This window comes from Hemicordylus capensis, chromosome 5 (assembly GCF_027244095.1).
Source record: "Hemicordylus capensis ecotype Gifberg chromosome 5, rHemCap1.1.pri, whole genome shotgun sequence".
Classification (NCBI taxonomy): domain Eukaryota; kingdom Metazoa; phylum Chordata; class Lepidosauria; order Squamata; family Cordylidae; genus Hemicordylus; species Hemicordylus capensis.
The window spans coordinates 57,853,792-57,863,641 of record NC_069661.1 but is presented as its reverse complement, the minus strand read 5'-3'; positions in this window follow the sequence as shown (position 1 = coordinate 57,863,641).

The window sequence follows — 9,850 nt, the reverse complement described above, 5'->3', positions numbered from 1 at the left end:
GTAACATGATGCTTTACACCCCCATCCTATATATGCTGACTAGTTTAAAAGAAATAAATAAAAATGCACACCAAATTGGTTCTACATGCTCAGGAGAGCTTAACAATTGTGTTTTCAAACAGCAGTCCCCTATGCCACATGGGTGTTTTTCACACAGGACTTTTAGCTCGCATCTTCTCTGGAATGGAGGGTGTGCATTCATATATCAGCCAGATTTACGCTGAAGTCCCTGTGAGCTATTGGGGAGTACTTCACACACGATTCGGGTTTTTCATTGCGTGTTAGAATGTAGCCTGATTTATACTGAGGATTTTAAAAATCCACTTTTTGGGTCGGGTTTTTTGGGCAACTTCGAATGACTTCCCAGTAAAGCCTCACAGTAAACTCATGATAAAGCCTGCTGTGTGAAAAATGCCATGATGATTTACATTTTAAATTAAGATGAGTTTGGAACATGGCATGATGGTCTGCTCTTCAAATATTAAAAGTCCCAAATCTCTTGGGCACATCTGAGTAGCTTTTTGATTCCCTGCCATTCCTTGGATGCAGGGTTGTATCTGCTTTAAAGGAACTTGCTTTCAGATGAATTTGTCTAGTATTGCAGACTCCTGCAGCTGAAAATTTAAATCAACATCCAAATGGAGCCTATTCTGTGTGCACTAGTCCTTAGACAATCTAATATAAGATGTAAGAGCTGCAACTTTCTCCACTTGTAAGATTTGCATCTCATCTCATTTAGGGTCTTGCTGCTGCTATGCTTGCCAGCAGTTTTCTTCCTCTCATTTTTCTAGAACAGACCTGGAGATATTTTCTTTGGATCCTAGAGCGAACCCAAAAATTTAGGACCCAGACTCATTCTTTACCCTTCAGGGTTTCAGATGAACCTTTACTCCCTCCCTCCATAGTTTTTTGTCTGTCTATTAGTTTATACATCCCCATTACTTTTGTGTGCACACTGACATGGCAGCCAGCCAGCAATGCCCTCCGCTAGGGTTGCCAACATTTCATTGCCAGAATGAGGGACACAAGTCTGGGGGGCTGGCTGGGAGGGGCAGGCAGGAGGTGTATGCAGTGGTAATCAAGAGCCTGAGTGTCATTGACGCATATGTAATTGAATTATATGCACCTGAATAAATGAGGGACAAATGCTGTCACTATAGGGACCAACATCTCATCCCTGAAATGAGGGACATCCTGCATATGAGGGAGAGTTGGCAAACCTACCCTCCACCCTGTTGTCGGGGGGACAGATTTGCTGCTCCCCAGCAATGCCATCTGTTCCATGGGAGAGCAAACTCCCTGCCTTGCTCTCCTCCACCCTTGCTTGCTCCTGCTCCCATCTGAAGATCCCATCCTTGAGTCCCAGATGTTACTGGATTACACTCCCCTCATTCACAGCAGTCCAACAACATCTGGGCATCCAAGGTTGGGAAACTCTGCCCTATATAGCTCAGTCTAAAAAAATGTAACTGAAATAATATATTTTCCTTTCTTCATATCCTCCCTTTTTTTCACCCTGCTTCCATTTGCTTTCCTTCCTTTTGTTGTCTCCTCTGTGTCTCCCCTGTGCCAGACTTTATATTTAAACTCTTTAGGGCAAGGACCTGCCCTCTTCTATTCAGTAAAGCGAAATATTGACTTGAAGCAATCACCAGCCCCAGGTAATGCTGGGTGGCTCACGCTGAATGAGGGAAGGTAGCTAAAGGCACCACAATCACTGTTCCCTCTAAGGTGTGCGCACGCTCACATATTTTCTAGTGTCTGCTCAGTTCATTTTAGATCCTGCTCAGGTTGAATCAGGAAGGCCCCACTCTGAATGCATGTGCGCGTGCACCGCCTTGATATTGCTGCCCAGAACAAAACTCATTCTGCACATAGATGAAAAAAATTAGAGAGAACACTGATCACAATACTATTGGCAAACTGTTAAGTATTTATCTAGTAGAAAGATATTGTTCACTATATTACAAAAAAAGCATTGCATAGGATGCTTCTCAAAAGCTGGGCCCATGAAAAGTAACCTTGATTTTCTACTCCACACCCAACAATATATAAAAATGAACAAGTAACTTAGGATAGGAAAGGATTTATAGTTGATCCTCACCCTCTCTGTCATACAGATAATATAATTAGAGCTGCTGCAAGCTGTTTGCCTTCAGAAAAGGCCCTTTTAAACCCATATAATCCTTTTTAATCCCGGCAAACAGGCCTCCAGTACAGTAGCTGTGACTTTGGAACTTGTCAGTGACACTCTCCGATTGGCTAGAGAAATGTTGCTAGAATGAAGGAGAGCTGCATCTCCCCCTATGCTGCTCTCTTAGTTGCAAAGCCAACCTAGCAACCAAGAGGTCGTTCTAGGCCTCTGGCGTAGCATTGCTTCTACAATATTGTCAGAGCACGCTCATCCCCCTATTTCCAGTTGACTGAATTCTATGCTCAGGAAAAACACAACTCTAACAGCATGTTGCTGCTGGTGGTAATAGATAGCCAAGAATATGAGGAAAACATTTTTCTTTGCTTTTCCCCTATTCCTGTTCTTTCCTGAGGTGGATTCCATAAGGACCACAATTCAATGAACCCAGGGGGTTCATTTGACCAGACAAGATGAAATCTCCTTTGAACCTCTTGACGATTGGTTTGCACAGCCAAATGAAATATAGGAACTGACGTCCAGAGCAAGGAAGCACCCGCGCAGCAAGAGGAGCAGGCTAACAGCACATCCCAAGTAACTGCAGCAGTGTACTGGGGGACGGGCAATTTTTGCACAGCCCGTAGGGACATATTTTTGGATGGCACAGAGGGCTTCCTGGGGAGGGGATCTTGTAAAAAAATGGCTCCTTTCCCGGTGCACCAGTGCAGTTAGTCTGGAAGTGCTGATAGTCTGCTCCTCTGACTGCACCAGCACATCCTTGCTCTGATGTCAGCCACTTACTTTACAACCACAAGTAGGGAAATATAACATTAGAAGCAGCCCACAGGTATGATTTATTTTGTTAATCCCATCCTATCCATGTGATTTTGTTCCAAGGGTATATCACACTAGTCGGCTTCTTCGAATGTTATTTAAAAAACAACAACAGTGTACTTACACACACCATCCAAAGCAGGAATGGATGTCCCATTCGCCCAGCTTGTCAATAATTCCTCTCACTCTCCCTTTTGCGCTGGTCACACCATGTTTGTCTGAAGAGCCAAACACTGTAAGTATGATGGTGAGCACTTCCGGATTGGCAGGCTTGGGTGCCCAAAGCTCCTGATCACAAAGCACCTGTCATCACACTTAAAGCATTTGCTCCTTTGGAGTGTGGGAACACGTCCAATTCATCAAACTTTCTGCACCATTTCCCCATGAAGCTTGGAAAGGAAGAAATGAACAAAAGAAAAAGAAAAAACTCTGATGCAGTTTTAAGTGTCTCCTGCTCTCTGGAAATTGTTGCTGATCATTAATTACAGTAATCACTTTCTGAAAGAGTGTCCTCCCATAGAACCTTCTCCTTTGAGGAAACTTCTGACTTGTCTGCAATTCTATACACACTTTACTGGGAGTAAGTCCCACTGAATATAACGAGACTTTCTTCTCATAAGTAAATATGCATATATTGTATTGTTGACCTATTTCCTTCTTTTAAAAAAATTGTTACATTGCTTCTCTTGCACTCTTTTAGTTTATGGAGTGGGAAGGATAAGTTATATAATCAGGTTGAGGCAGTGGCCAGAAGTACCTTCTATCAGCTTTGAGTGATACGCCAGCTGCATCCATTTCTTGAGATAAATGACCTCAGAACAGTAGTACATCTGCTGGTCACCTCCAGCAGATGTCACCTACTGCAATGCACTCTATGTGGGGCTGCCTTTGTATGTAGTCTGGAAACTGCAGTTGGTCCTGAATGTGGCAGCCAGCATAGTCTCTAGGTCATCTCAGAGAGACCATATCAGCTTAAGGTTTTGAAGTCTGACTTTTGTCATTTAAATCTCTGCTATTGGGATGAAACAATGCTTTAAAAAAAACACAAAAAAACCCACATCGGATTAGTGATCCAAATCAATGCCTTCTAAACTGGTAATTCTCCTCTCCCTCCTTCTTGGGAGGAATTCCCATGAACATGCAGTTAGATTTAAATCTGAATAAAGAGGAAATAAATAAAAACAGAGGGGAGCAGAAGATCATAATAGCAATTATACTGGCCTCATTTTTTAAAAGGCAAATGGCAATACACAGAAGTAAAGTGGCAAATGTGTACTCAGGAATGGGAGACGTGACCTTGGGTGCCAACTCTCTGATACATCGCCACTCACACAGAAAACCACTGCTTCTCAAAACCAGACAAGTTGCACTATAGTCTATCTACAACTTTCCTCATCATGTAAGTGGTTCTGGTCATATTATCAAGTCAGAATAACTGAGCAAAGGAAGAAGCTGGAGTTTCATGGAAGTAAGACAAATTTCACACAGGATGCATGGAATGTGATCTGGACAGTGTGCAAAATCCCCCATAACCCCGTGTTTGTAATGGAATAAACCATTGTCTGGAAGGGTCAAAGAGCTCTCCTTCTTCTTTGTTGCTTTTATTTCTTTGGTGGAAGGTGGAGCTGATTGAGTCTTAGGTGAAGAATGTAAGTCTCTTAAAAGATGAACTTTTATACTTAAGACAAGAGAATGCCACAAGTCCAACTGTTTTGTTTCCAAAGGGTTGTGTGTCTCCATTGATCATTCACCAGTTGTCACAAGTTTGACCACTTCTACTGACAACCTTCTGCACAATTTAATATCTTTAGGCAGAGAGGCCATCAAACTAAGAGGTACGATATGTGTGTATGTCTGCACTATACCAGAGTTGTGCTCTGGAAAGTGTCATCATTAGATTAAGCAGTGCTTTTACCTGCAAATCCTGGCTGCCTTTCAGTTAGGTTTGTGGAGATGGAAAGCTGCTAAGACCAGCACTCATTCCTCCTCTAAAATTTTGTTTTCCTTTGCAGAGCAGGGCACAGGAAGTCAAACTTCTTCAGACTGTGCATCCTACAACCTGTTCTTGATAAGCTTGGCTTATCATTATCTGATAATTATATTATCAGAGAAGGTCTGGTAAAAATTATAAATGCTTCTCTGAGGGAGGGCAGGATGCCTCCTTGTTTTAAGGAGGCTATTATTAGACTACTTTTGAAGAAACCCACATTGGATCCCTCAGAGTTTGCTAATTACAGACCTGTTTCCAATCTTCCATGGTTGGGCAATGTGATTGAGCGAGTGGTGGCCTCTCAGCTCCAGGCAGTTTTGGATAATGCAGATTATCTAGACCCATTTCAAACTGGCTTCCATGTGGGCTATGTGGTTGAGAATTCCATGGTCTCCCTGATGGGTGATCTCCAACTGGCTATCAACAGAGGGAGTGTGACTCTGCTGATCCTTTTGGATCTCTCTCTGGTTTTTGATACCATCGACCATGGTATCTTTCTGGACCGCCTGAAGGAGGTGGGATTGAGTGGCACGGTGCTACCGTGGTTCTGTTCCTACTTCTCTGGTAGATTCCAGATGGTGTCTTGGAGAACTAAAGTGTGGAGTTCCACAAGGCTCCATACTGTCTCCAGTGCTTTTTAACATCTACATGAAACTGCTGGGAGAGATCATCAGGAGATGTGGTGCTGGGTGTTATCAATATGTTGATGATGCCCAGATCTATTTCTCCATGTCAACCTCATCAACCTCATCAGGAAATGGCATATCATCTCTAAATGCCTGCTTGGAGGCAGTAATGGCCTGGATAAGGGATAACAAACTGAAATTGAATCCAAATAAGAAGGAGGTACTGACTGTGGGGCATAGGGACCCAAGAGATGATTTAGATCTGCCTGTTTTGGATGGGGTTACACTCCCCCTGAAAGACCAGGTACATAGCTTGGGAGTGCTCCTGGACCCAAAGCTCTCCTTGGTTTCCCAGGTTGAGACAGCAGCGCTTTTTATCAGCTTCGGCTGATACATCAGCTACGTCCATTTGTGGAGGTAAATGATCTTAAAACAGTGGTACATATGCTGGTAACCTCCAGGCTTGACTACTTTAATACAGTCTATATGCGGCTGCCTTTGTACATAATCCAGAAACTACAATTGGTACAGGATGCATTAGCCAGATTGGTCTCTGGGACAACTCGAAGGGACCACATAACACCAGTTTTAAGGGAACTGCATGGGCTGCTGATACATTTCTGGGTGAAATAAAAAGTGCTGTTTATTACCTATAAAGCCCTTAATGACTTGGGTCCAGGGTATTTAAGAGAGTGTCTCCTTTGTCATGAACCCTGCCTCCTGTTACGATCTTCTGGAGAGATCCGGTTACGGTTGCCACCAGCTCGTTTGGTGGCAACCCAGAACCGGACTTTCACTGTGGCTGCCCCAGGGCTTTGGAATATGCTTCCTACTGAAAAAAGAGCATCTCCTTCTCCATTTGTTTTCAGGAAGACCCTCAAGACTCACCTGTTCTCACAGACATTTAATTAGAATTAATTTTTATAATTGTTTTTTGCTGCTGTTTTTATTTCTGTTTTATGCTACTGTTTTAATTGTTTCATGTATTTTAATTTGTGCTGATTTTCTTTTACACCACCTAGAGACGTACATATCAGGCGGTATAAAAATATGATAGATAAATAAATAAATGAATAAATGAAACTGCCACCTTATTCCAGTGTCTTAAAAAGACACACAGGAATGGCAAGTTAAATGCCGATTTAGACCACAGGCCAATTAGTCCGTAATAATCTTGATCATAGAACCAAAGAGTTGGGGTCTGTAGGCCATCTAATACAATATCCTGCTTGATGCAGGGAATCCAGAGTAAGACCATCTCCAACAAATGGCTGGCCAGCCTCCGGATGAAGACTTTCAGGAAGAGATAACTCACTACACCCCCAGTAATTGGTTCCATTGTTGAATTGCTCTTACTGTTAAGCAGTTTCTCCTAATGTTCAATCTAAATCTATCCTCCTGTAACATCTTCAGATACTATTCCTGAAAACATCATCCGAAAGTATTGGGATGTGCATAAATTTCTTCCATATGCTCTAGTTTGTTTTTTAAAATTGTCTTGAGTATAGGTTCCTGGCATACAAAAGTGTTTCCAGACAGCATTAAAAAGCATTTTGAAAAGAGGTTGTGAGTAAGAGCTTACTCAGCATCCAGAAACATTAATTACTGTTAAAGGCACAGGTGCAGGACAAGTAAAAGAAGTGGCAACCTTAGACTATAGATAGATAGATCGCCTAAGGTTGGCACTTTTCTTAGAGTCCCTGCACCTGTGCCTTTAATAGTATATAACTTCTGAAAGAGAGAGAGAGAGAGAATCCATATAACACAACATTAATCACATGTGCTATAAATTGCCTGTAGTATTTTGTAAAGCAATTAATCAAGAAACTAATACTCAGTGTAGCTTAAAGAAAATTAAACATTCTGTTGCTGGAGATAAACATTTCACGCAGTAATGTTCTATTGTTTGTTATTGTTTGTTAAGACATTATATGATTAGATAATTTATTTGTGCTGTATGGATTTTCATAATGCAGTTTACAAAGAGAACTTATTTTTTAGAACAGGACCCCAATGACTCTGAAGTCAAAGCTGACTTAAATGTAACTGAGAACCAGTGCTAATCCATTTAATGTTCCTATTAATTCACTTTTGAACCTTCTCTGAGTCTTTTTGCCAGATCAGGTATTCATAGTATCAAAATGTGTTTTATCTTCTACATACAGAAACAGCATGTTTTCACAGCACAGAACTAATTATCTATCTTTACACATATTCCAAGTTCTAATTAAGTTTTTCCGAAAACTGGCTGTCACTACTTTCAATAGAAATTAATTTATGCAGTTCTGCTGAACTATGGCATTTCCCATAGAATACCAATACTCTTCCTAGTGTGTAGGTCCAAGGTATCATTGGTACTTGCAAAGATTTTTTAAGAGCTTGAATATAGGGAATTAAAGCACAGTGGCATTGACAGAAGTTCTGCTCAGTGTTGCTCCTCACTCAAGAGGCTCATAGTAGTACAGTGTCTCTTCCTCAGGCTGGTGCTTTTGGAACTTCTGTTTCTAATATGTTCATCTACTTTTGGCAGTTTTCCACTATCTGTATTCAAAACCAATAAATATAATTGTTTTTCGGCAATGGTGCAAGCACAAAGAGGCATCTGTTTCCCTGCCCTTATGCATAGTGCGTTTTCCTGGGCAAGAGTGTATAGTTTGTTTTTGTTAAGGATGCTCCTATGATGCACTGCTATTTAGATTGGAGCATTTCCCTGTTGAAAGAGCTCTGCATTTCCTGTCTTCTCTTTTTCTTCAGAGATGCCCTTTGAGAAACTGTTCAGTCTATTTCATAACCACAAGCAAGAAGGGTAGTGGAATGGTAGACTATCCCAAGCATTTGGCCCCATGATCTCAGTTCTAAAGCAAACAAGACTCTAGCCTTTCAGTTCCCATCTTCTTTCAAAGTCTTTGGGTTGCATTTTGGAAAGGTCAAGACACAAAGTGAAATAAATAAATTAAATCCTGTGGTTAATATCCAGACTAACATTGCATGACCCTCGGGGACATATTTTGGTGAAGCAAAAGAAGGGGAGGTCAGTGAAAATCACCCTCCCCACATTCAAGCGGCAGCACAGGAGTAGTTTGGATTTGAACTTGCACTGCTGCCTGCACACAGTGGATGTCAGCCACTGATTTTTGTAATTTACCTGGGCCCATTAATGCTGGTTAATAATTAATTTGTGACACTGTGTGTCAAATAAAATGCTATTATGTATTCACAGACAACAGAGAGTATAGTTTTCAGTTCACCCCCGTCCCTGCCCTTTAAAAAAAACACCACTATTGTATTAAATTATTTTTGGTGCACTCTCCATGAAACATTCAAACATGCCTCATCACATATGCCTACACTGCATCCCAAATGTTCACAACCAACCTGTCAGCAAAGTTTTCTCCAAGTGGTTTTGTTAAAAAAAGAAACAAGAAAAACACCCTAACTACTAATGAAGAATAAGAGATCTGTATTTTCAGGCACATTCAGACGACAGAATGACGTCTTGTAATGCTGATTGTACTTTTAGCCCATAGATCTTATATTTTCAAAGCAAACCATTTCTGTCTTGTTACCTGAGTCATCAGTCAAGGAAACATTAGTAAAGCTGTCGTCCTCCTCTTCCAAGGATCCTTCCATTTTGTTTCAACAAGTTTTGTATGTCAGAAGCACATGAAACAGAAAGCTGCACATTCTATTTTCCTCTTCGTAAATCTTTCATGAGTCCACCCACCCAAGAGAGGCAACCTGATCCCTCCACTAAACACGGCACATCTCATCCCCATCAATAGTGACACACTTCTTGTTCTCACCACGCCATACTTCTTGTTCACAGAATGATCTTTTGGACCCTGAGCTGCGTCCCGGAAACTGTTATATTACAAAGTTAAATAGTTACAACAGCTTATGCAGATATGACTGAGTAATTGCCATTGTTTCAGTCAGCTTCTGTATTTTCTGCATGAGGGGATAATGAAAGAGTCCGACTTACACAGACCATAGCTCAGGGAATATGGAGCAATCAGAAATAGAATCTGAGGATTAGAAGCCCTGTCCAAAATGTGCTTAGGAATGTGTAGAATTTTATTCTGTGACATAGGAAATTTTCTAGCGCTTCCTGAGCCCACTGATTTGTAAAGAAATTTCATTGAGATGTCTAGCAGACATACATTTAGTCATGAGTACAAGTGTTTATAGAGTAGGGGACTCAATGCAATTATTTTATAATATTTTTTACACTGGCTGTCCTGCATGACAATTATGACATGACAACCTAAG